The 27,814-nt window shown below is 37.7% G+C and overlaps 1 long non-coding RNA gene across 1 annotated transcript; it reads left to right on the top strand.

The window, feature by feature from the left end:
• Positions 1–9,731: 9,731 nt before the first annotated feature.
• Positions 9,732–27,243, top strand: LOC117083850. The gene is made up of 3 exons (XR_004437232.1): positions 9,732–9,918; positions 17,868–17,986; positions 27,174–27,243. It is a non-coding gene; the product is annotated as an uncharacterized LOC117083850 (long non-coding RNA).
• Positions 27,244–27,814: the final 571 nt, after the last annotated feature.

Below are 27,814 nucleotides of genomic sequence, written 5' to 3'. Positions count from 1 at the left end.
GGGCTGGGAGCACAACCTCCCTGCTGGACACAAACTCTTGGCAAAGCCAAGGTGAGGCAGGCAGGGGTCCTGAGACCCCCAGCAGCTTTCACTGCCCTCATCAGCAGTGAGCAGAGGGGAGAGGGTGCCACCCACCTGGGAAGTCCCCACTGCAGCTGTTGGACTGTCTGACTCTAATATGAGGTTTGCCACTGTTGTTTCCCTCCCACTTTTGATATTTGTAGGCCCACTTTTATATTTTAAAGTGTATTTTTGGAAATGTTCATGGTGCACATAGAGCACATAAAACATTGTAGAGGAATTTTGCCCCAATGTTGTGAAAATAGATGATGTTAGTGTTATGATTTTACAGAGTTTGCAGTTGTTGGCAAGGTGGTAAATAATTGAGCAGTCACTGTATGAAAGCTCCTAGGTGAGTGAGTAACAGGAATCAGTGTTAAGAGAAATCCGAATATTGGGGGGTGGAGCAAGATGGCCGAATAGGAACAGCTCCAGTCTCCAACTCCCAGCGCGAACGACACAGAAGACCGGTGATTTCTGCATTTTCAACTGAGGTACTGGGGTCATCTCTCTAGGGAGTGCCAGACAATCGGTGCTGGTCAGCTGCTGCAGCCTGACCAGCGTGAGCTGAAGCAGGACGAGGCATCGCCTCACCTGGAAGTGCAAGGGGGAAGGGAATCTCTTTTCCTAGCCAGGGGAACTGAGACACACAACACCTGGAAAATCGGGTAACTCCCACCCCAATACTGCGCTTTAAGGAAACAGGCACACCAGGAGAATATCCCACACCTGGCCGGGAGGGTCCCATGCTCACGGAGCCTCCCTCACTGCTAACACAGCCGTCTGCGGTGATCTATCCGAAAGGCAGCAGCGAGGCTGGGGGAGGGGTGCCCACCATTGCTGAGGCTTAAGTAGGTAAACAAAGCTGCTGGGAAGCTCGAACTGGGTGGAGCTCACAGCAGCTCAAGGAAGCCTGCCTGTCTCTGTAGACTCTACCTCTGCAGACAGCACACAGCTGCAGTCCAATAGGGGAAAGAGCGGGGGCCGGTGCAGACGCGAACGACTCTGTCTGACAGCTTTGGGGAGAGCCGTGGATCTCCTAAGGCAGAGGTTGAGATCTGAGAACGGACAGACTGCTGCTCAGGTGGGTCCCTGACCCCTGAGTAGCCTAGCTGGGAGACATCCCCCACTGGGGGCAGTCTGACACCCCACACCTCACAGGGTGGGGCACCCCTGAGAGGAAACTTCCAAAGAAAGAATCAGACAGGTACACTCGCTGTTCAGCAATATTCTATCTTCGGCAACCTCTGCTGCTGATACCCAGGCAAACAGGGTCTGGAGTGGACCTCAAGCCATCTCCAACAGACCAACAGACAGTCCTTCTGACTGTCAGACGGAAAACTATCAAACAGGAAGTACACCTATACCAAAACCCCATCAGTACGTCACCATCATCAAAGACCAGAGACAGATAAAACTACAAAGATGGGGAAGAAGCAGGGCAGAAAAGCTGGAAATTCAAAAATAAGAGAGCATCTCCCCCTGCCACAAGGCGCAGCCCATCGCCAGCAACGGATCAAAGCTGGTCAGAGAATGACTTTGACGAGATGAGAGAAGAAGGCTTCAGTCCATTAAACCTCTCAGAGCTAAAGGAGGAATTACGTACCCAGCACAAAGAAACAAAAAATCTTGAAAAAAGAGTGGAAGAATTGACAGCTAGACTAATTAATGCAGAGAAGATCATAAATGAAATGACAGAGATGAAAACCATGACACGAGAAATACGTAACAAAAGCACAAGCTTCAGTAACTGACTCGATCAACTGGAAAAAAGAGGATCAGCGATTGAGGATCAAATGAATGAAATGAAGCGAGAAGAGAAACCAAAAGAAAAAAGAAGAAAAACTAACAAAGCCTGCAAGAAGTATGGGATTATGTAAAAAGACCAAATCTACGTCTGATTGGGGTGCCTGAAAGTGAGGGGGAAAATGGAACCAAGTTGGAAAACACTCTTCAGGATATCATCCAGGAGAACTTCCCCAACCTAGTAGGGCAGGCCAACATTCAATTCAGGAAATACAGAGAACACCACAAAGATATTCCTCGAGAAGAGCAACTCCAAGACACATAATTGCCAGATTCACCAAAGTTGAATGAAGGAAAAAATCTTAAGGCAGCCAGAGAGAAAAGTCGGGTTACCCACAAAGGGAAGCCCGTCAGAATAACAGCAGACCTCTCAACAGAAACGCTCCAAGCCAGAAGAGAGTGGGGGCCAATATTCAACGTTCTTAAATAAAAGAATTTTCAACCCAGAATTTCATATCCAGCCAAACTAAGCTTCATCAGTGAGGGAGAAAGAAAATCCTTTACAGATAAGCAAATGCTTAGAGATTTGTCACCACCAGGCCTGCCTTACAAGAGACCCTGAAGGAAGCCCTAAACATGGAAAGAAACAACCGGTACCAGCCATTGCAAACATGCCCAAATGTAAAGACCATCGAGGCTAGGAAGAAACTGCATCAACTAACGAGCAAAATAACCAGTTAATATCATAATGACAGGATCAACTTCACACATAACAATATTAACCTTAAATGTAAATGGACTAAATGCTCCAATTAAAAGACACAGACTGGCAAACTGGATCAAGAGTCAAGAAGCATCAGTCTGCTGTATTCAGGAGATCCATCTCACATGCAGAGACATAAATAGGCTCAAAATAAAGGGATGGAGGAAGATCTACCAAGCAAATGGAAAACAAAAAAAAGCAGGGGTTGCAATCCTAGTCTCTGATAAAACAGACTTTAAACCCTCAGAGATCAAAGAGACAAAGAAGGCCATTACATAATGCTAAAGGGATCAATTCAACAGGAAGAGCTAACTCTCCTAATATATATGCACCCAATAGAGGAGCACCCACATTCATAAAGCAAGTCCTTAGAGACCTACAAAGAGACTTAGACTCCCATACAATAAAATGGGAGACTTCAACACTCCACTGTCAACATTAGACAGATCAACGAGACAGAAAGTTAACAGGGATCCAGGAATGACACTCATCTCGCACCAGCGGACCTAATAGACATCTATAGAACTCTCCACCCCAAATCAACAGAATATACATTCTTCTCAGCACCACATCACACTTATCCAAAATTGACCACATAATTGGAAGTAAAGCTCCTCAGCAAATGTACAAGAACAGAAATTAAACCAACTGTCTCTCAGACCACAGTGCAATCAAACTAGAACTCAGGACTAAGAAACTCAATCCAAACCGCTCACTACATGGAAACTGAACAACCTGCTCCTGAATGACTACTGGGTACATAATGAAATGAAAGCAGAAATAAGATGTTCTTTGAAACCAATGAGAACAAAGATACAACATACCAGAATCTCTGGGACACATTAAAGCAGTGTGTAGAGGGAAATTTTAGCACTAAATGCCCACAAGAGAAAGCAGGAGAGATCTAAAATGACACTCTAACATCACAATTAAAAGAACTAGAGAGGCAAGAGCAAACACATTCAAAAGCTAGCAGAAGGCAAGAAATAACTAAGATCAGGCAGAACTGAAGGAGATAGAGACACAAAAAACCTCCAAAAAATCAATGAATCCAGGAGTTGTTTTTGAAAAGATCAACAAATTGACAGACCGCTAGCTAGACTAATAAAGAAGAAAGAGAGAGGAATCCAATAGACGCAATAAAAAATGATAAAGGGGATATCATCACCGACCCACAGAAATACAAACTACCATCAGAGAATACTGTAAATGCCTCTACGCAAGTCAACTAGAAAATCTAGAAGAAATGGATAATTTCCTGGACACTTACACTCTTCCAAGACTAAACCAGGAAGAAGTTGAATCTCTGAATAGACCAATAGCAGGCACTGAAATTGAGGCAACAACTAATAGCCTACCCACCAAAAAAAGTCCAGGACCAGATGGATTCACAGCTGAATTCTACCAGAGGTACAAGGAGGAGCTGGTACCATTCCTTCTGAAACTATTCCAATCAATAGAAAAAGAGGGAATCCTCCCTAACTCTTTTTGTGAGGCCAACATCATCCTGATACCAAAGCCTGGCAGAGACACAACAAAAAAAGAGAAGTATAGACCAATATCCCTGATGAACATCGATGCAAAAATCCTCAATAAAATACTGGCAAACCGGATTCAGCAGCACATCAAAAAGTTATCCACCATGATCAAGTGGGCTTCCCTGGGATGCAAGGCTGGTTCAACATTCGCAAATCAATAAACGTCATCCAGCATATAAACAGAACCAAAGACAAGAACCACATGATTATCTCAATAGATGCAGAAAAGGCTTTTGACAAAATTCAACAGCCCTTCATGCTAAAAACGCTCAATAAATTCGGTATTGATGGAACATACCTCAAATTAATAAGAGCTATTTATGACAAACCACAGCTAATATCATATGAATGGGTAAAAACTGGAAAAATTCCCTCTGAAAACTGGCACAAGACAGGGATGCCCTCTCTCACCACTCCTATTCAACATAGTGTTGGAAATTCTGGCTCGGGCAATCAGGCAAGAGAAAGAAATCAAGGGTATCCAGTTAGGAAAAGAAGAAGAAGCAAATTGTCCTGTTTGCAGATGACATGATTGTATATTTAGAAAACCCATTGTCTCAGCCCAAAATCTCCTTAAGCTGATAAGCAACTTCAGCAAAGTCTCAGGATACAAAATTAATGTGCAAAAATCACAAGCATTCTTATACACCAGTCACAGACAAGCAGAGAGCCAAATCAGAATGAACTTCCATTCACAATTGCTTCAAAGAGAATGAAATACCTAGGAATCCAGCTTACAAGGTATGTCAAGGACCTCTTCAAGGGAACTACAAACCACTGCTCAGTGAAATCAAAGAGGGACAAACAAATGGAAGAACATACCATGCTCATGGATGGAAGAATCAATATCGTGAAAATGGCCATACTGCCCAAGGTGATTTATAGATTCAATGCCATCCCCATCAAGCTACCAAAGACTTTCTTCACAGAACTGGAAAAAAGGGCTTTAAAGTTCATATGGAACCAAAAAAGAGCCCGCATTGCCAAGACAATCCTAGGTCAAAAGGACAAAGCTGGAGGCGTCAAGCTACCTGACTTCAAACTATACTAAAAGACTACAGTAACCAAAACAGCATGGTACTGCTACCACAACAGAAATATAGACCAATGGAACCGAACAGAGTCCTCAGAAATAATATCACACTTCTACAGCCATCTGATCTTTGACAAACCTGAAAGAAACAAGAAATGGGGAAAGGATTCCCTATTTAATAAATGGTGCTGGGAAAATTGGCTAGCCATAAGTAGAAAGCTGAAACTGGATCCTTTCCTTACCCCTTACACGAAATTAATTCAAGATGGATTAGCGACTTAAATGTTAGACCTAATGCCATAAAAACCCTAGAAGAAAATCTAGGTAGTACCATTCAGGACATAGGCATGGGCAAGGACTTCATGTCTAAAACACCAAAAGCAACGACAGCAAAAGCAAAAATTGACACGTGGGATCTAATTAAACTATAGAGCTTTTGCACAGCAAAAGAAACTACCATCAGAGTGAACAGGCAACCTACAGAATGGGAGAAAATTTTTGCAACCTACTCATCTGACAAAGGGCTAATATCCAGAATCTACAAAGAACTCAAATTTACAAGGAAAAAACAAACAACCCCATCAAAAAGTGGGCAAAGGATATGAACAGACATTTCTCAAAAGAAGACATCATACAGCCAACAGACACATGAAAAAATGCTCATCATCACTCGCCATCAGAGAAATGCAAATCAAAACCACAATGAGATACCATCTCACACCAGTTAGAATGGCAATCATTAAGAAGTCAGGAAAAAACAGGTGTTGGAGAGGATGTGGAGAAATAGGAACACTTTTACACTGTTGGTGGGATTGTAAACTAGTTCAACCATTATGGAAAACAGTATGGCGATTCCTCAAGGATCTAGAACTAGATGTACCATATGACCCAGCCATCCCACTACTGGGTATATACCCAAAGGATTATAAATTACTCTACTACAAAGACACATGCACACGTATGTTTATTGCAGCACTATTCACAATAGCAAAGACTTGGAATCAACCAAATGTCCATCTGTGACAGACTGGATTAAGAAAATGTGGCACATATACACCATGGAATACTATGCAGCCATCAAAAAGGATGAGTTTGCGTCCTTTGTAGGGACATGGATGCAGCTGGAAACCATCATCCTTAGCAAACTATCACAAGAGAGAAAACCAAACACCGCATGTTCTCACTCATAGGTGGGAACTGAACAATGAGATCACTTGGACTCGGGAAGGGGAACATCACACACTGAGGCCTATCATGGGGAGGGGGGAGGAGGGAGGGATTGCATTGGGGAGTTATACATGATATAAACGTCATGCACATGTACCCTAGAACTTAAAGTATAATATAAAAAAAATAAAATAAAATAAATTAAAAAAAAAAGAAAAAAAAAAAAGAAAATCCTACCTTTCCACAATTCTGTGGCAATAAGCAGAGTAGATTGCACAGGTAAACAGGCGCCAGTGACCCAGGTAATAACAAAGTTTGCCCAGGCAAACAGGCAGACCTGGCCTACCTTAAGGCCAGATGGAAAAAACATGAGCTAGATTAAGAAATTATTATTGATGACCTAACACAGTGAGAATCACTATATGTAGAGTCTTTGTATTGTCTCATTTACATTTATAGTATTGAAAAGATACATAAAGTGGTGTCAAAAGCCCTTTTTAGGGAGATTTAACTGTGGACCAAAATTTATTTTTTGTCCTTATTAAGCCTTCCCAAATTGTCATCAGGAATTTATTTCTTATTCGACTCCTTTGCAATATTCTTTTTAATATCCTCCCAGCAGCCTGCCTTGAACAGAAATAAGTTTTTCTTTCTGTAGGCAGCTTGTTTACAAGAAGGGAAAAGAGTTTAGAGCTAGAGAGCATGAATGTTCACGCAACATGATGCTACTTCAATCAGGAAAGGCTTTGCAATCAACTGCACCGATGTCACTCCTTCCCCCCTCCTCCATGACAAATTTCTTCTTTCCCTCTGTGCATTCAATATTAACAGACTTCTCCTTGCATTTAAAATCCTGGTGCAGCCATGACCTTTAACTTCCTAAGCCAACTCAAATACACTTGCATGCAGTTAATTTTGAATTGAGAAATACATTTGATTTTCCTGCATATGCCGAGAGGACAGTCTATGTCAATTCCACTCCTAACATTTCTTGGCACATCTCACATGAGGATCAATATTTATCCTGATAAAATCTACATGCTGTTTTGAAGGTGAGTTTTCTTTTCTACTCTTGTCTCCAAATGCATGTGCTTTGCTTACTTTTTATGAACTTCATTATTAGCCACAATAGGAGATTGCCACTGGATCTACTTACAGCTATTGTGCATATTACTTCCTTTTCCAAGTCATTTTTATTAAAAGAAGTAGAACTATCACCCAGTGAATATCATACAATAAGAAGATAATATATTTACAAGGAAAAATAAGTCACATTTGGTTTTTGCCTCTCTAACAGTTTTAGTCACTCCATGTACCTTGATTTGATCAGCATTCTTTATCTTCTGTCAGCCAAGCTGACAGTTTCTATGAGGTGATGCTGTTCATTTTCAAGCCAATTTGAATTAAACCTTCAGTAAGATGACTTGAGGCAATGTACTAAAAATTTAGCAATTACTAAATTCATTACATCTATTGCAATTATTTGTGTAATAACTGAAATTGGCAACAAAATCAACATTAAAGAAATAATTTCAGCCCTTTTCTTCATATTCTCTTATCTTTCAGGCATTCACAATAGACTTCCTTCCCTGTGTCTTTCTAGTAATCTAAATCTCCACGAATTCCATCACAATAATTTTTGTGATTGTATCCCAGATGTTTCAGATTATTTCTCTATTCCCTTAAGCTCCACAGTTCAAGTCAACCTCTGCTCATTGCTGTATTTTGAGCCACATATTTATACATACTTCTAAGGTAAAAAACTGACACTGAAAACAATTTGGTTATCAGAACTTGTGTTTCAATTCTTTCATACTCATAAATAATAGCACAAAGCATAGGAATCTGTGTGGACATACTTTGATGCAGAACAAAATATAACATATGTGACATATGATTTTAAATAGAAAACCATCCTTCCAAATGTCTTCTTGTTGTCTCCTTTCCAAAACTTTAACTCTAAATCAGCTAGTGACTCTCTCTCTGGAGGCCACGTCACCAGCATACAGAGGCTTGTCCCCTTTGTTCAATACAGTTTACAGTTTTACACATCTTCAACTATTACTAATCTCCACAAAGCTGAAAAATATAGAAGTGAAATAACATTTGTAGAGCCACACAATTTCAATTTTTCCATATTTCCTTAAGTTTCTCTCATCTTATCCTGTGTTTCCATACTTCAGCACTGATTGAAATGCAGCATTGTAATTTTTTTTTGGGGGGGGGGTCTTACATTTTTATTCTTTCCTTGAAGCAAGGAAAATGTGAACTTAACTGCAGGGATGCCTAATTTGAAGTGACTTCAAGTGGTAGACATTAAGATGCGTAAAAAGTCTGAAGCCAGAATAGTTTTAAACCTCTTCTTATTTTACAGATTAAGCATCAGTTACACCTGAGAGCCTTCTTTATTGTTTCACAGAGGTTCTGTTTTCCTCCAAATTTTCATTTCTTTATGCTAAGCTTGATTTGTGCATTTGGTATGTCACCAACTTTTCAATTTTTAATTTAAAATAACTTGGGTGTATTTGTGTAAGTATGTGTGTGGTATATTCATCCTAGTTTCACAAATAGCTTAATAAGTATGATATCTCCTGAAAGAGAGACTCTACTGGTTGGGGGAAAAATGGGATTTATTTTAGCATCCATTTATGCCTCAATCTTACCTATACTTATAATTTTTATTCTCTAAAAAGCATCCCTCTTAGTAATTATTTACAATGCTTTGGAAAGGCAGAAAACCCTGTGCTTAACATTCCATGATTGGCCTCAGTCCAGATACTGCTGCTCCGTGTCTCTCACTTTGTATTCTAGCATGTGCATCTGGCTGTTGCTTGTCATGTATTAGTTTAATTCGGTATTAGCTCAGGCCATCTTCTTTTTATCTGTACATATTACATTGCTATTCTTTTTCTCAGCATCTGTGCCTTAAGCAGATAAGAATGTAAGGTATGGTGACAAGATCAGCACCCCAGGCCCTTGTTAATAAAATGGCTTCTTTGCCTCCAAAGATAATGCAATAATTATATCTCAAAAAATCCATGTTTGTAAAAATTTGAAGTTTCTGCCAAATTGCTCTTATTAACTCAGAAAATTTCAGTTCTATTTGTCTTGTGGTGTTCTTAATCCCTCAAAATAATAGTTAAGTAGTTATACACGTTTTCTTGTGAGACTTCTTAAATATGTGTTAGTAAATGTCTATCGTACACAAATTAGACAGAACAGTACTGTGAGCCTTGTGCATGCATTGCTGAGTCAACTCTTGCCAACTCTGCTTCAGCCATGTCTTTAGTCACTTTCTCCTCCACTCTTCATGTGCAGCAAGTCTCTGACATTAAATATTTCACCAATAACTGCTCAGTTTGCATTCCATGATGAAAGTATTCGCTTTAAAATAATCTAACAAAATACTATCTTTTAAAAAAATTAACAAGAAGAATTAACATCAAATAGCCAATCTGTTAAAAATTTTCAATTAACTCACAAAGTCCTTTGTTTAAAAATGTAGTATCAGAGGAGGTGGTTCCCAAGACAGCTGAATAAGAATAGCTCCAGCCTCCAGCTCCCAGCATGAGTGACAAAGACGACTGGTGATTTCTGTATTTTCAACTGAGGTATCAGTTTCATCTCACTGGGATGTGTCGGACAGTTGATGAGGGTCTGCAGGTGCAGCCCGATGAGCAAGAGCTGAAGCAGGGCAAGGCATTGCCTCACCTGGGAAGCACAAGGAGGAAGGGAATTCCTTTTCCTAGCCGAGGGAAATTGAGACACACAACATCTTGAAAATCGAGTAATTCCCACCCTAATAGTGTGCTTTACCAAGGGTCTTGGCAAACAGCACACCAGGTGATTATATCCCACACCTGGCCCAGATGGTTCCACGCCCATGGAGCCTCCCTCATTGCTAGCACAGCAGTCAGAGATCTAACTGCAAGGTGGTAGCGAGGCTGGGGGGGCGGCCACTTATTACTTAAGCCATTGCTGAGGCTTAAGTATATAAACAAAGCGGCCAGGAAGCTCAAATTGGGTGGAGCCCATCTCAGCTCAAGGAGGCCTGCTTGCCTCTATAGACGCCACCTCTGGGGACAGGGCATAGCTAAAAAAAAAAAAGAAAAAGAAAAAAAGCAGCAGAAATCTCTGCAGATGTAAAAGTCCTTGTCTGACAGTTTTGAAGAGAGCAGTGGTCTCCCAGCACAGAGGTTGAGATTTGAGAATGGACAGACTGCCTTGTCAAGTGGATCCCTGATATCTGAGTAGTCTAACTGGGAGACATCCCCTGCTAGGTGCAGACCAACACATCACACCTCACACAGCTAGATACACCCTGAGACAAAGCTTCCAGAGCAAGAATCAGACAGTAACACTCACTGTTCAGCAATATTCTAACTTCTGCAGCCTCTGCTGCTGATACCCAGCAACAGGGTCTGGAGTGGACCTCAAGCAGTCTCCAACAGACCTACAGCTGAGGGTCCTGAATGTTAGAAGGAAAACTAACAAACAGAAAGGACACCCACACCAAAACTCCATCAGTACCTCACCATCATCAAAGACCAAAGGCAGATAAAAGCACAATGATAGGGAAAAAGCAAGGCAGAAAAGCTGGAAATTCAAAAAATCAGAGCGCATTTCCCCCTCCAAAGGAATGCAGCTCATTACCAGCAATGCAACAAAGCTGGAAGGAGAATGACTTTGACGAGTTGAGAGAAGAACACTTCAGTTGACCAAACTTCTCAGAGCTAAAGGAGGAACTATGTAACCAGTGCAAAGAAATTAAAAATCTTGAAAAAAGAATGGATGAATGGATAACTAGAATAATCAATGCAGGGAAGACATTAAAAGAACTGATGGAGATGAAAATCATGACACGAGAACTATACGACAAATGCACAAGCTTCAGTAACTGACTTGATCAACTGGAAGAAAGATTATCAGTGATTGAAGATCAAATGAATGTAATGAAGTGAGAAGAGAAATGTAGAGAAAAAATAGTAAAAACAAATGAACAAAGCCTCCAAGAAATACGGGATTATGTGAAAAGACCAAATTTACATCTGATTGCTATGTCTGAAAGTGACGGGGAAAATGGAACCAAGTTGGAAAACACTCTGCAGGATATCATCCAGGAGAACTTCCCTAACCTAGTAAGGCAGGCCAACATTCAAATTCAGAAAATACAGAGAATGCCACAAAGATACTCCTCAAGAAGAGCAATTCCAAGACACATAATTGTCAGATTCACCAAAGCTGAAATGAAGGAAAAAATCTTAAGGGTAGCCACAGAGAAAGATCTGGTTACTTACAAAGGGAAGCCCATCAGACTAACAGCAGATCTCTCTGCAGAAACTCTCCAAGCCAGAAGAGAGTGGGGGCCAATATTCAACATTCTTAAAGAAAAGAATTTTAAACCCAGAATTTCATATCCAGCCAAACTAAGTTTCATTAGTGAAGGAGAAATAAAATCCTTTACAGACAAGCAAATGCTTAAAGATTTTGTCACCACCAGGCCCTCCCTACAAGAGATCCTGAAGGAAACACTAAACATGGAAAGGAACAACCAGTACCATCCATTGCAAAAACATGCCAAAATGTAAAGACCATCAAGGCTTGGAAGAAACTGCATCAACTAATGAGCAAAATAACCAGCTAATATCATAATGACTGGATCAAGTTTACACATAACAATATTAACCTTAAATGTAAATGGATGAAATGGTCCAATTAAAAGACACAGACTGGCAAATTGGATAAAGAGTCCAGACCCATCAGTTTGCTATATTCTCACATGCAGAGACACACATAGACTCAAAATAAAGGGATTGGGAAGATCTACCAAGCAAATGGAAAACAAACAAACAAACAAAAAAAAGCAGGAGTTGCAATCCTAGTCTCTGATTTTACAGGCTTTAAACCATCAAAGATCAAAAGAGATAAAGAAGGCCACTACATAATGGTAAAGGGATCAATTCATCAGGAAGAGCTAACTGTCTTAAATATATATGCATTCAATATAGGAGCACCCAGATTCATAAAGCAAGTCCTTAGAGACTTACAAAGAGATTTAGACTCCCATACAATAATAACAGGAGACTTTAACACCCCACTGTCAACATTAGACAGATCAATGGCACACAAAGTTAACAAGGATATCCAGGAATTGAACTCATCTCTGCACCAAGTGGAACTAATAGACATCTATAGAACTCTCCACCCCAAATCAACAGAATATACATTCTTCTCAGCACCACATCGCACTTATTCCAAAATTGACCACATAGTTGGAAGTAAAGCACTCCTTAGCAAATGTAAAAGAACAGAAATGATAACAAACTGTCTCTCAGACAACAGTGCAATCAAACTGGAACTCAGGACTAAGGAACTCAATCAAAACCGCTCAACTACACGGAAACTGAACAACCTGCTCCTGAATGACTACTGGGTACATAACGAAATGAAGGCAGAAATAAAAGATGTTCCCTGAAACTAATGAGAACAAAGATACAACATATCAGAATTTCTCGGACACATTTAAAGCAGTGTATAGAGGGAAATTTATAGCACTAAGTGCACACAAGAGAAAGCAGGAAAGATCTAAAATTGACACCCTAACATCACAATTAAAAGAACTAGAGAAGCAAGAGCAAACATATTCAAAAGCTAGAAGGCAAGAAATAACTAAGATCAGAGCAGAACTGAAGGAGAAAGAGACATAAAAATCCCTCCAAAAATCAATGAATCCAGGAGTTGGTTTTTAAAAGATCAACAAAATTGGTAGACCACTAGCAAGGCTAATAAAGAAGAAAAGAGGGAAGAATCAAATAGATGCAATAAAAAAAGATAAAGGGGATATCGCCACTGACCCCACAGAAATACAAACTACCATCAGAGAATACTATAAACACCTCTACGCAAATCAACTAGAAAATCTAGAAGAAATGGATAATTTCCTGCACACTTACACTCTCGCAAGACTAAATGAGGAAGAAGTTGAATCTCTGAATAGACCAATAGCAGGTTCTGAAACTGAGGCAATAATTAATAGCCTACCAACCAAAAAAAGTCCAAGCCCAGACAGATTCACAGCCGAATTCTACCAGAGGTACAAGGAGGAGCTGGTACCATTCCTTCTGAAACTATTCCAATCAATAGAAAAAGAGGGAATCCTCCCTAACTCATTTTATGAGGCCACCATCATCCTGATACCAAAGGCTGGCAGAGACACAACAAAAAAAGAATTTTAGACTAATATCCCTGATGAACATCGATGCAAAAATTCTCAATAAAATACTGGCAAACCGAATCCAGCAACACATCAAAAAGCTTATCCACCATGATCAAGTGGGCTTCATCCCTGGGAGGTAAGGCTAGTTCAGCATATGCAACTCAATAAATGTAATCCAGCATATAAATAGAACCAAAGGCAAAAACCACATGATTATCTCAATAGATGCAGAAAAGGCTTTTGACAAAATTCAACAGCCTTCATGATAAAAAAAAAACTCTCAATAAGTTCGGTATTGATGGAACGTATCTCAAAATAATAACAGCTATTTATGACAAACCCACAGCCAATATCATACTGAATGGGCAAAAACTGGAAACATTCCCTTTGAAAACTGGCAAAGACAGGAATGCCCTCTCTCACCACTCCTATTCAACATAGTGTTGGAAGTTCTGGCTAGGGCATTCAGGCCAGAGAAAGAAATAAAGCGTATTCAGTTTGGAAAAGAAGAAGTCAAATTGTTTCTGTTTGAAGATGACATGATTGTATATTTGGAAAACGCCATTATCTCAGCCCAAAACCTCCTTAGTCTGATAAGCAACTTCAGCAGTCTCAGGATACAAAATCAACGTGAAAAATCACAAGCATTCCTATACAACAGTAACAGACAAACAGAGAGCCAAATCATGAATGAACTCTCATTCACAATAGCTGCAAAGAGAATAAAATACCTAGAAATCCAACTTACAAGGGATGTAAAGGACTTCTTCTAGGATAAATACAAACCACTGCTCAGTGAAATAAAAGAGGACACAAACAAATAGGAAGAAACAATATTGTGAAAATGGCCATACTGCCCAAGGTAATTCTAGATTCAATGCTATCCCCATTAAGCTACCAATGACTTTCTTCACAGAATTGGAAAAAACTGCTTCAAAGTTCATATAGAACCAAAAATGACCCCGCACTGCCAAGACAATCCTAAGCCAAAAGAACAAAGTTGGAGGCATCACGCTACCTGACTTCAAACTATACTACAAAGCGACAGCAACCAAAACAGCATCGTACTGGTACCTAAACAGAGATATAGACCAATAGAACAGAACAGAGCACTCAGAAATAATACCACACATCTACAGCCATCTGATCTTTGACAAATCTGACAAAAACAAGAAATAAGGAAAGGATTCCCTATTTAATAAATGGTGCCGGGAAAATTGACTATCCTTAAGTAGAAAGCAGAAAGTGGATCCTTTCCTTACTCCTTATACGAAAATTAATTCACAATAAATTAGAGACATAAATATTAGACCTAAAACCATAAAAACCCTAGAAGAAAACCTGGGTAATACCATTCAAGACATAGGCATCGGCAAGAACTTGCTATCTGAAACACCAAAAGCGACAGCAACAAAAGTCAAAATTGACAAATGGGATCTAATTAAACGAAAGAGCTTCTGCACAGCAAAAGAAACTACCATCAGAGTGAACACGCAACCTACAGAATGGGAGAAAATTTTTGCAATCTACTTATCTGACAAAGGACTAATATCCACAACCTACAAAGAACACAAACAAATGTACAAGAAAAAAGCAAATAACCCCATCAAAAGTGGGCAAAGGATATGAACAGACACTTCTCAAAAGAAGACATTCATACAGCCAGCAGACACATGAAAAAATGCCATCATCACTCACCATCAGAGAAATGCAAATCAAAACCACAATGAGATACCATCTCACACCAGTTAGAATGGCAATCATTAGAAAATCAGGAAACAACAGGTGCTGGAGAGGATGTGGAGAAATAGGAACATTTTACACTGCTGGTGGGACTGTAAACTAGTTCAACCATTGTGGAAAACAGTATGGCGATTCCTCAAGGATCTAGAACTAGAAATACCATTTGGTCCAGCCATCCCATTACTGGGTATATACCGAAAGGATTATAAATCATGCTGCTATAAACACATGCACACGTATGTTTATTGCAGCACTATTCACAATAGCAAAGACTTGGAATCAACCCAAATGTCCATCTGTGACAGACTGGATTAAGAAAATGTGGCACATATACACCATGGAACACTATGCAGCCTTAAAAAAAGAATGAGTTCATGTCCTTTGTTGGAGCATGGATGCAGGTGGAAACCATCATTCTCAGCAAACTATTGCAGGAAAAGAAAACCAAACACCACATATTCTCACTCATAGGTGGGAATTGAACAGTGAGATCACTTGGACACAGGAAGGGGAACATTACACCCAGGGCCTATTGTGGGGAGGGGACGTGGGGAGGGATAGCGTTAGGAGATATAGCTAATGTAAATGAGGAGTTAATGGGTACAGCACATCAACATGGCACATGTATATATATGTAACAAACCTGCACGTTGTGCACATGTACCCGAGAACTTAAAGTATAATAATAAAATTAAAAAAAAAAAAAAAAAAGAAGAGGAGACAAGTAAAACATTAACAATATATTTAATTGAATATATCCAAAGTATTATCCTTTCAACAAATAATAAATCTATAATATTGTATGCATATAAAAAAGTAATATCAATTAAACTCCAGGTATATTAATTGGTTGATATGTTTCTTAATTTTTTCTTAAAGATATTGCATAATAATTTTAGATTTATAGAAAACCTGCAATAATAATACTGACTCTTCCCATATTTCCCAGACCCAGTTTCCCCAACAATTAACATTTTATGTTCACATGGTACATTTGTCACAATAAATGAGCCCATATAAATGCAATATTATTAGCTAAAGACTACACTTTATTCAGATTTTTATAGTTTTTTTCTCTTCTGGGCTTCTATCCAGTAACAATCAACATTGCTATTATTACTTCAAAATTTTTAACTCTATTTTTTCTTCTTTTACAATTAGAAAAAATGTATGATATTACAATTATATGTATGCTACACCTATTAAAATGTTTCGATAGTTCTTGGATATTCTGTTCTCCTTGTTCATTCTTTTTTTCCTTTTGTTTGCATTTCAGTTTGTGAAATTCCTGTCAATCTGTTTTTTAAAATGTTTTATTCATATTTTGTTTTATTACACTTTAAGTTCTAAGGTAATTGTGCACAACCTGCAGGTTTGTTACATATGCATACCTGTGCCATGTTGGTGTGCTGCATCCATTAACTCATCATTTACATTATGTATATCTCCTAATGCTATCCCTCCCTCCTCCCCCCAACGACAGGCCCAAGTGTGTGATGTTCCCCTTCCTGTGTCCAAGTATTCTCATTGTTCAATTTCCACTTCTGAGTGAGAACATGCAGTGTTGTTTTTGTCCTTGCAATAGTTTGCTTAGAATGATGGTTTCCAGCTTCATCCATGTCCCCACAAAGGACATGAACTCATCTTTTTTATGGCTGCATAGTATTCCATGGTATATATGTGCCACATTTTCTTAATCCAGTCTATCATTGATGGACATTTGGGTTGGTTCCAAGCCTTTGCTATTGTGAATAGTGCCGCAATAAGCATACATGTGGATGTGTCTTTATAGTAGCATGATTTATAATCCTTTGGATATACACCCAGTAATGGGATGGCTGGATCAAATGGTATTTCTAGTTCTAGATCCTTGAGGAATCGCCACACTGTTTTCCACAATGGTTGAACTAGTTTACAGTCCCACCAACAGTGTTTAAGTGTTCCTGTTTCTCCACATCCTCTCCAGCATCTGTTGTTTCCTGACTTTTTAATGATTGCCATTCTAACTGGTGTGAAATGGTATCTTATTGTGGTTTTGATTTGCATTTCTCTGATGGCCAGTGATGATGAGCATTTTTTCATGCATCTGTTGGCTGCTTAAATGTCTTCTTTTGAGAAGTGTCTGTTCATATCCTTCGCTCACTTTTTGATACAGTTGTTTTTTTCTCCTCTTGTAAATTTGTTTGAGTTCTTTGTGGATTCTGGACATTAGCCCTTTGTGAGATAAGAGTAGATTGCAAAAATTTTCTCCCGTTCTGTAGGTTGCCTCTTCACTCTAATGGTAGTTTCTTTTGCTGTGCAGAAGCTCTTTAGTTTAATTAGATCCCATTTGTCAATTTTGGCTTTTGCTGCCATTGCTTTTGGTGTTTTAGACATGAAGTCCTTGCCCATACCTATGTCCTGAGTTGTATTGCCTAGATTTTCTTCTAGGGGTTTTATGGCATTAGTTCTAATGTTTAAGTCTTTAATCCATCTTGAATTAATTTTTTGTACAAGGTGTAAGGAAAGGATCCAGTTTCAGCTTTCTATATATGGCTAGCCAGTTTTCCCAGTACCATTTTTTAAATACGGAATCCTTTCTCCATTTCTTGTTTTTGTCAGGTTTGTCAAAGATCATATGTGTTCTATTTCCTGGAGTATTCTTTCTCATATGCAGTCTGTATTTTGCAGCTCTTGCTGTTGTAATGCATTCTTACTGTATTGGAGACAATTGGCTTAAGGTAAGGTTTGGAGTAGGGGGGTCTTGTATGATTTGCTTTCTCTAAAACCTGTCATTTAGCAGACTTGTCTCAGTGGCTTTCAAGAATGGTTCTCCAATGCTATAGCTTTTTAAATCAATTTTATTTTTTTAATCCTACCTTTTACTTCCTTTCCTGCTGCAACATTGCCAGTCTACTTCCTTGAATGCCTGACCCCTGTTGACTATGTTTTTTTTCTTCCTTACAGAAGAGACAAAGGCTAGAAGATTCAGAGAGATGCTCTTCCCCAGAGTAGAAGGCAGCTCTGGGGAAGTTTTTCCCTTGGAGAGTAAACCCAAATACGGAGAAGGCTTTGATTGTATTTCAAATGATTCACCTTTTTCCACTGCAAAACCCATGATAGAATATTTGTCAGACCTTCACTGTGAAAACCTGGAGACAAATCCTAAGAAAATGTTGGGCTCCCCTGAGACAACAGCCTCTCAGAGTTTTTCAGCCTCCAGCAATTCATTAAAGTTACAATTTAACTAAAGTTTCATTTCAGGTAAGTATATTGGGCTGTGTTGCTTGGAATATATCTGTTGTCAAATTTTGGAGAGGTAGTTTGTTCTACCCTGTTGTTTCTCTGGTAGTTTCACATAAAGTAATTGATTTTTATTATTTTCAGCGGTATTCCAAAACTGCCATCTGCGCACTTGCAGTGCTCATTGCTTCTGAGCTAGTTATTACTTCTAGATTTTCAGCAGATGGAAATAAAAATTGATAAAAACAAAACAACAGAATAAAGATAAAACCAAGCAAACAACAGCAATAGAGATTCTCCTCAACTCACGATGGGGTTACATCCTAATTAAACCCATCGTAAGTTGAAAATATCGTAAGTCAAAAATGCTTTTAATCCATCAAATCTACCAAACATCATAGCTTTACCTAGCCTACTTTAAATGTGCTCACAACAGCTATATTAGCCTATGGTTGAGCAAAATCGTGTCAGACAAAGCATGTTATAGTAAAGTGTTCAATATCTCATGTAATTTATTGAATACTATATTGAAAATGAAAAATAAACAGTTGTATGGGTACTTAAAGTATGATTTCTACTGAATGCATGTTGCTTCCACATCATCAGAAAGTTTGAAAATGTGTTATATGGAACCATTGTAAGCTGGGGACTTTCTGTTATATGTGTATATATAGGTACGTACATGTGTACATTTATGTATATGTGTGCATGTATATGGGTATACATAAATGTATATACACACATATACATACATAGTGTATACACACATATATAGACATACGTATAATATACATAGCATGTATGTGTGTATATACATAGTTTGCTTACATTTTTGCTTTGTTTTTATATTTGAAGAGAGAATACTTCATGAATTACTTTCTACTTATCCAATAAATTAAAATTTAAAAATGAGTGAATTCATTTTGCTTCTTACATATCTCTATATTTTTTTTCACACTGAGAATCTCAGTAATGATAGAGTTGGACTATCACTTGATTCTTCATTTGTTTTATCCCACATTATACCAATTAATTGTATCAAAACTACAACACTGACACAAGAACATTGATATAATTACTGAAAACAGTTTACATTGTTGGTGTTATTTAATTTCCTTGTGCTCTTAAGTCATATCTCATTAGGGAAGTGTATTCCAATTACTGATTTTTACAGTCATTTGAAATAATTTATCTTGAAATGAATATGCTGCCAAAAGGATACACATTTGATTTGATTCATTTTATTTTTAATTTTTAGTGATTTCTCTTTCCTTAATGTTGCTTCACAATCATACTAAACTTTGTAATTATACAATTACATATTTTCCTTTTTCCCTATTTCTGATAGGTTACCATATCTACATTGTCAGAGCATACAACTGCTTCCCGCTATAATCCATGTCTTTTTTTTTTTTTTTTTTTGAAATGGAGTCTCACACTCTCATCCAGACTGGAGTGCAGTGGCGCTGTCTTGTGTCACTGCAAGCTCCACCTCCTGGATTCATGCCATTTTCCTGCCTCAGCCTCCTGAGTAGCTGGGACTACAACCCCCCCACCCCACCTCAATCCGGCCCAGCTAATTTTTTGTATTTTTAGTAGAGACGGGGTTTCACCATGTTAGCCAGGATGGTCTCGATCTCCTAACCTTGTGATCCACCCACATTGGCCTCTCAAAGTTTTGGGATTACAGGGGTGAGCCATGGCTCACAGCCTAATCCATGTCTTATAACCATGTTTATTCCCAATCCTATCTATTAAATGCTCACCACCAATCCTCTTGTGGTTTCTCCATTCATTTTGGTTGTCTAGAGTACATTCTCTAGTAAATTCTTTATAAAGTGCTAACAGAAACAGAATTTTCCAAGTATTTGACTGTCATAAAGTTTATCTAAATACTTTATAGTTGAAATGCAGTTTGCTTGGATCAAATCCTAGGATCATAGTACATTTTTTTAGGTATTCTGTTACCCCCTCCTTAGGTATCCCTTACCTTCCTTAGGTATACTGTTACCCCCTCCTTAGGTATTCTGTTACCCCTTCCTTAGGTATCCCTTACCTTCTGCTACAGAATACCATTATGAAAAGTCTCATGATAGTCTAATTTTCTTTCTCTAGGAAGTATTTTTATATTTTTACTTAGATGTCAAATGGATTTTTTGTTTTAATTCTAGTAATTTTATTAAAATAAGCCTCATTATTGGTCATTCTGGGTCTATTTGTCTATATTTGTGTTGTACTCTTTTATTTGTACTTTTAAGTGTTTTTATTATGGTTTTAATTTTAGGAATTTTCTTGCATTATAACTTTTATTAACTGTTGTTCTCTGATTTAGATTTTTATTTCAGGGAACCATAACATGTATCTTGAACCATTTTAATCTGTCTTTTCCATCTGTTACTGTTTCTCATATTTTTATATAGCATTTTTGTTTATTTTAAAATATTTCCTTCTCTTTACTTTTGTCCTTCTCTGTCATAATTTTTTATGCTTATGTGTTCCTGTGCTTCTCCTAGTTTAGTCTTCAATTCTAAATAATTATTCTAAATATTTCTAGTTCTATAATCTCAGTTCTAAACTATTCCACTCTGCCTTATGTTGTCATTCAAATATTTTTAAAAAGTTATTTCAGTTCATTTACAACTATTAGATTACAGTGCTTTCTGATTTATCGATGTTTCTGTTTTTTTTTTTTTTTTTTTTTTTTTTTTTTTTTTTTTTTTGAGACGGAGTCTCGCTCTGTCGCCCGGGCTGGAGTGCAGTGGCCGGATCTCAGCTCACTGCAAGCTCCGCCTCCCGGGTTTACGCCATTCTCCTGCCTCAGCCTCCCGAGTAGCTGGGACTACAGGCGCCCGCCACCTTTCCCGGCTAGTTTTTTGTATTTTTAGTAGAGACGGGGTTTCACTGTGTTAGCCAGGATGGTCTCGATCTCCTGACCTCGTGATCCGCCCGTCTCGGCCTCCCAAAGTGCTGGGATTACAGGCTTGAGCCACCGCTCCCGGCCTTATCGATGTTTCTAACAGCCTATTCTACATCAATGGTAATGACCTAAAAGGGACCATGTTTACTGAGAGACTGTAATACAGCAGTTACTCAGCATATATCATTAAATTCTGAATGGAACATTCCTGTCTACATTAGTCCACACACTCCCTTCCTTCTAATTAATTCTAGGAATGTTATTTATAAGGTCTTCATTCACTTTATAAAATTCTAGAGAACTTTGTTCCAACTTGGCTCTGCTGCTACTTTTAATAGGTCATTTCAAACAAATTACTTAATTTCTCTGAGTCTCAATCTTCCTCAATAAAATGTGAATCATATCTATTTATAAAATTATAAATATTAAATAAATGTAAATGCTTAACACAGTGCCTCACTCTATGAGTGTTTTTTACTTTGGTTATTACTTGATTAATCTTGGTATAAATTATTAAATCTGCTGAGCAAAAGTGTTCAATCATCTCTTTTCAGTAATGTGAAAATGACATTTTCTTCTAGCTCAGTAATTCCATATTTTTCATTGATAATTTGAATTCTTGCTCATGATATACTTTCATTTGCCACGGCTTTTCTAGCCCAACTTTATTTTCCCTATTTTACTGGTTACTATAATTTTATTTGTATCATTATTCTGACTTGTTTTCCAATAAGACAAAATTCCTCACATGCCATAAAGTTTGTCAGTTCTGAATTACTGCCAAAAATTGGAGATATACTTTACAATGCTTGCAGATAACACCTATGCCGTACATGTGGACAAAATGAAGAGAAGGGGACGTGAGTGATGGCTCAAATCCCTGTATGATAATTCCGCACCTACCAGGATTCATTTCTCCACTCATAATTTGTATTTCCTCCTTGTTTTTATTTACTTTTTATTTTATAGCATGTTCTAATTTCAAACACATTTTTTTCTCTTTTATTGTTTTATTGGCCCTGAGTTGGACACACAAGGTATTTAAATGAATGGGTGGAAAGGGAGAGAAGGGACTACTATCTGTTCTCTAGAATCATATGTGCATTCATACTTGCAGACTATGTATGAACCAACTGAGCTACGTAACCAGGTTCATTTACAGTGTTTCGAGACAGGTTGATTTGAGTTCAGGGTCCAGATAATGAGGTGGATTTTTGTTTTTTTCAATTTTGGTGTTTAAACATATTCATTGAGATGATGATTCATATCTCCAAGGCTGTTGCAGATCTATTTGCACACATTGTGGGTATAAGGTAATGATTACTTGTCCTGGTTATGTACAAGGATATTTTTAGAAATATGAGCCCCACTTCCAGACAGTTTTATTCAGTAGGCTAGAAAACACAGGTATAGTCATTAATATCCAGATTCATTCTTTGCTATAAAATGTACTAGCTGAATAGGCTTGGAAAAGTTACTCAATTTCTGGGAGAATTATTTGATTTTTAAAATGAAATGATGGTAATAAAGTATGTGTAATAGTTTTGGAAAGCCACTTACCATGGTACTTGGAGACGATGTTTTAATAGCAAATATTAATGTCCCTAAAAATACATTCAAACTGTGAAAGTTGACTGAGCAAAGGTATTGCTTAGTGAGATCCAGAAATTCAAAGTCAACTTTAGAATAAGTATCTTTTGTGTTCCAGCTCATTTGTTTCATTTCCTGAATTTTAACTGACACACAAAAATAATTTTGACAGTACTCAATGGCATTTGAAGACAGTTTTCCATTTTATTCCCTGCATAACTATTCAACAGTAGATCAAAGAAAGAAAGAAAAATCACAGATCTGAAACTGATCCTAGCACATTCTCTAGAGAGGAAATGCTCCCAGTATTTGCTGTGACTGGGTCGTCATCCCTGCACTTTGGATCTGACAGTAATGGCTGATTCTCAGCTGGAAAGAGTGGCCTCCTAGGCACCCTAGTTTTAGGGTAGAAATGCTTATTGTTTATCTATGTAGCCTTTTGGAGTTCACAGACTTCACAATTATTATCCACACGTCATTGTTAACTATTCTCACTGGGAAAGTATATATTTTGTGTTTAAATGATTTTCTTTTATCTACTCCCTACTCAATCATGGCAGCAAAAGAGGAAACATCTATTTTGATATAAAGGGATATAAAACAGTCAAATTTCAAGATTTCTATCATTTTTATAATATGTAGAGAAAGCAAATTTGAACAATTCATTATAAGCCAATTGAGAAAAATATTCCAACAAGTACATCTGTTTAATTGTATTAACAATTTAGTATTGCCAGAAAGTAATTCCTTCAGCAGATGTGTTGCTCACAAAAATCATCCTAACCTCATACACATCAATAAAACCCTTATTGTTATACTTTTTGCCTAGTTATTGGTCCAGTTCTAATATTTAACTTACTTTATTTAAAACATTCTATACACATATTCTATATTTTCTCTTTTTAATTATGTCTAATATAATGTCAAGTATACTTATTTCATTTCTTATTCATTATGAATCTTGCTAACATCCACTTATAAAGTTTTCTGTTGCCTTACTCCTCTTCCTTCTTTTTAAATTTTACATATATCTCGGAACATAACATTTTTTGGCTTGCCATTCTATTAACCCTGACCTTTAACATATTACCTTTTTCATTTAAATGAACTTAAGCTTTTATTATGCTTTCTTTCCTTTCAAGGACCACATTTTTGAGAGTTTTTGTTTTTGCTTAACTTCAATTTAACTTTTTTATTATTTTATTTTTTTGAGACAGAGTCTTGCTCTGTCATCCAGGCTGGAGTGTAGTGGTGCAATCTTGGCTCACTGCAACCTTGGTCTCCCAGTTCAAGCAATTCTTCTGCCTCAGCCTTCCAAGCAGTGGGGATTACAGGCACACACCATCATGCCTGGCTAATTTTTGTATTTTTAGTAGAGACGGGCTTTTGCCATGTTGGTCAGGCTGGTCTTGAACTCCTGACCTTAAGTAATCCACCCACCTCGGCCTCCCAAAGTGCTGAGATTACAGGCATGAACCACAGAATCCAGTCAACTTTTAAGTTCAGGGGTACATGGGCAGGTTTGTTACATAGGTAAAATTGTGTCATGGGAATTTGTTGTACAGATTATTTCATCAACCAGGTAATAAGCTTAGTACCCACTAGTTACTATTCCTGATCCTCTTCCTCCTCCCACGCTCCACCCTGATTAGGCCCAGTGTGTGTTTTTCCCTTCCATGCGTTCATGTGTTCTCATCATTTAACTCCCACTTGTAAGTGACAACATGCGGTATTTGTTTTTTGGTTCCTGTCTTAGTTTGCTGAGGATGATGGCCTCCAGCTCCATCTATGTTCCTTCATAGGACACAATCACATTTTTTTTTTTTTTTTTCTGGATAGTATTCTATGGTGTTTATGTACCACATTTCCTTTATTCAGTCTACCATTGATGGGCATTTAGATTGATCCATGCTTTTGTTATCTGAATAGTGCTGTAATGAACACACACATGCATGTGTCTTTATAAGAAAACGATTTCTATTCCTTTGGATATATACTCAGTAATGAGATTGTTCAGTCAACAATATTATAGGTCAAATTATATTTCTTTCTTTAGGTCTCTAAGGAATTGTGGTACTGCCTTCCACAATCATTGAACTACTTTACACCCCCACCCACAGTGCATAAGTGTTCCTTTTTCTCCACAACCTTGCTAGCATCTGTTGTGTTTTGAATTTTTAATAATAGCCATTCTGACTGGTGAGAAATGGTATCTCCTTTTGGTTTTGATTTCCATTCTCTAGTGATAAGTGATATTTTCCTTTTTCTCATATGCTTGTTGGCCATATGCATGTTTTCTTTTTTAGAAGTATCTGTCCTGTTCTTTGCTGACTTTTAAGAGGTTGTTGTTTAAGAGTTTATTCCCTTTTGACATCATCATTTTTTTCTGTGTCATTTCTGCTTGATTGCATTGTGCTTATCTGCTTATATTTATACATATTATTCTCATGCAGTTTTCTATGTTCTCTCTCTCTCTCTCTCTCTCTCTCTGGCTTATAACTTCCTAATTTGAATTCCAAAACCTTATATATATCTACAGATTGGCTCTTTTATTTTTTATTTATTTTTATTTTTCCAAGATAGATTCTTGCTCTGTCACCCAGCCTGGAGTGCAGGGGCATGATCTTGGTTCACTACAACCTTTCCCTTCTGGGTTCAAGCAATTCTCTTGCTTCAGGCTCTCAAGTAGCTGGGGTTACAGGTGCCTGCCACTATGCCTGGCTGATTTTTGTATATTTAGGAGAGGCGGGGTTTCACCATGTTGGCCAGGCTGGTCTCAAACTCTTGACTTCCTGATCTGCCCACCTCAGCCTCCCAAAGTGCTGGGATTACAGGTGTGAGCCACTGTGCCTGGCCTCTTGTATTTTTTTTCTCTGTGTGTGTGTATGTGTGTGTGTGCAATTTATGAATCTGAGGCAGAGAAGATCAATGATAGGAGAATATGCAGGGCTTAGACTCTGCTTAACTGAGTTCTAACTAGCCTGGAACTATTGAGAAGACAAGTGGTAGTTTCAGAGAAATAGGTCTGAATATGGGATGCATCACTCACTAGAGGTTTGGCCACTAACAATGTAAACTTGCTTATTCTCAGTTTTCTCCTCTATAAAATGGAGATAAAATACTTGGCTTGTATAAATGTTGCCAAACTCTATATGTAGACTGGCATTTATGGGTCTCCCAATACATTGTAAACACTATTGTTTTTGACGATTTTTAATAACTGTTAAAAATCTATATACTATACAAATTCAGAATTGAGATGTTAACAAGATGAGTTAACTGCTACATAGGTTCAGGTCTCAAGGTCTCAGATTTTCTTTGTATCCCTAGAAGTTATGTATGACTTGAAGAGCTATTTTTATATGGGTTATATCTATTAAAAGTAGACATTAAAGACATTGTCAACATATATATTTATGAATTTATTAAAATAATAATAAATTCATTGCCTGTTACACCTTTGCAAATATCTGTTTACTGGAAGAAATCTAGTGCTCATATCTGCATCTGTACTGCATCTGGTACAGTATCACACATCACATAGCCTCTGGAGAACTTGACAGTTCCCCATGAGAGTACAAAGTAAAAAATTAAGTTCCATTACTATTGAAGAACAGATTTGCTTTGTGGATTCTATTAATAGATCTCAAACTCCTATGGGATCCTGAATCACACTATGAGAATCACTAATTTATATAAATCATGATCCCTAATTTTTAGTCTTATATTAATGTCCACTTGACCTAAAGCCTTGTGGACTTTGGTTAGTTATTTTTGTTACTTTTGCTTATGTATTTGATTTTTAATATATAAAAGGGGAAGTTTGGACTACATTTTCTCCAAGACTCCTTTCAACTCTTAAATTCAATTGTATAAAATTGTTTTACTCATTTTTCAACTTATTACTGTCTTATTTTGGTACAATATTCAACATTTCAATTTTTCAATTTTTTCAACCTTTTGTTTTTTTCAAATTGGGGGCAACAAACTGTCTTTACTTACCAATATGGTAAGTGTTGAAAGATGTTGCTATATTTGAAAAAACTGCTATTTTATATGTCTACACTAAAATGTCAAAGGTGCTTAAGTAAAATTATAATGCATTTATGACCCTTTTTTTCTATTAAAAATAACAACTGAGATAATGATTTTCAAAACCTACTGTTGATTTTCTACAGATTGGTGATTTGATTGTGAATAAAGGAATGGTGATTGATTTTAGCATTTGGGGAGCTGAAGAGACCTAGCTAAAACTACAGGTTATCATCCAGGAATCCTATAACTGACAAAGACTAAAACTCAAAAAGGGCACATTTATTGCTGAGACACCATATGGCCTAAATTCATCTGAGCATATTCAAATACGAAGTGAAAATGCAAAGCATTTAAGTGCCTTCAGTTCCTGTTCATTCCCCTAAATGGAAAAGCTGCTATGATGAAGAAAATACCTGGCAGTAGACGCAGTGGCTTGTATGTGGCAGGCAGAAATCAGCTGCTTACACACCCAGGTACTCCTCTACAAACCATGTAAGAAATGTGCATGGGTGAGTGGAAGTGAAATGATCAGCTATGTAACGCAGAATTAAAATACAGCCTACCTTCGTTGTGAGATACAATTTCTCTTTATTTTTTATATATTTCCTCCAAGCTGTTTCTCTTTAATTTCTTGAACCCTCTTCTCACTTTGATGGAGTCAGTTAAACATTCACTAGCTCTGTTATCCCCACCTTTAAATGAAATAAATACTGTTTAAGTCTCAAAGGTGCTTGCTGCTGCATGAATAAAGGTATCAGGCACTTGCCTCCACAAAACAACAGCA

The sequence above is a fragment of the Trachypithecus francoisi genome, unplaced genomic scaffold (assembly GCF_009764315.1).
Source record: "Trachypithecus francoisi isolate TF-2019V2 unplaced genomic scaffold, Tfra_2.0 Contig00398, whole genome shotgun sequence".
Classification (NCBI taxonomy): domain Eukaryota; kingdom Metazoa; phylum Chordata; class Mammalia; order Primates; family Cercopithecidae; genus Trachypithecus; species Trachypithecus francoisi.
Note: the sequence above shows the minus strand (reverse complement) of the source record. Positions and strands in the feature narration are given on the sequence as shown.